Below are 647 nucleotides of genomic sequence, written 5' to 3'. Positions count from 1 at the left end.
GGCTATGTAGTGCTGGGATTACTCAGGCCTCCTGGCAGTGCTTGGGAGTCATGCTTAGGAGACCAGATGGTGCCAGCGATTTAACCCAGATTAACCCCTGTACTATATTTTTTCTACCATCTGTAGTTTTAATAGAGTTAATCCCAGCATTGCACTTTGCATTAAGTCACATTAAAAGGTGAGTTACCACCAATGATATACAGCTAGCATCAACATTTTAAAATGTTTTGGTACTCCTTTAAGGTATTGTTTTATACTTACCTGGCAGGTGAAATACCATGATCATGAAGGTGGTTTCCCCAAGACGAGGCTTATCCATTGCACTCCGGATGTGCTGGCCCCTGCAACTTCCCCAAATGTGGGAAACTCGACTTCATAATTTGTGGTAGTGGGGAACTGCATTCGTGCTCTCCCCTGATTCTTGGTTTTTTTTTGGTTTTTTGTTTTTTTTTTTGGTTTTTGGGCCACACCCGTTTGACACTCAGGGGTTACTCCTGGCTATGCGTTCAGAAATCGCCCCTGGCTTGGGGAGACCATATGGGACACCAGGGGATCGAACTGCGGTCCTTCCTTGTCTAGTGCTTGCAAGGCAGGCACCTTACCTCTAGCGCCACCTTCCCAGCCCCTGATTCTTGTTTAAAGATAGA

At 45.7% G+C, this 647-nt stretch overlaps 1 non-coding gene across 1 annotated transcript; it reads left to right on the top strand.

The window, feature by feature from the left end:
* Window positions 1-253: 253 nt before the first annotated feature.
* Window positions 254-417, top strand: LOC126010115 (U1 spliceosomal RNA). Its single transcript, XR_007496252.1, has one exon. It is a non-coding gene; the product is annotated as a U1 spliceosomal RNA (small nuclear RNA).
* The last annotated feature ends 230 nt before the right edge of the window (window positions 418-647 follow it).

This window comes from Suncus etruscus, chromosome 5, assembly GCF_024139225.1.
Source record: "Suncus etruscus isolate mSunEtr1 chromosome 5, mSunEtr1.pri.cur, whole genome shotgun sequence".
Lineage (NCBI taxonomy): Eukaryota > Metazoa > Chordata > Mammalia > Eulipotyphla > Soricidae > Suncus > Suncus etruscus.
The sequence above is the reverse complement of the archived record's forward strand: the minus strand, read 5'-3'. Positions and strand labels throughout refer to the sequence as shown.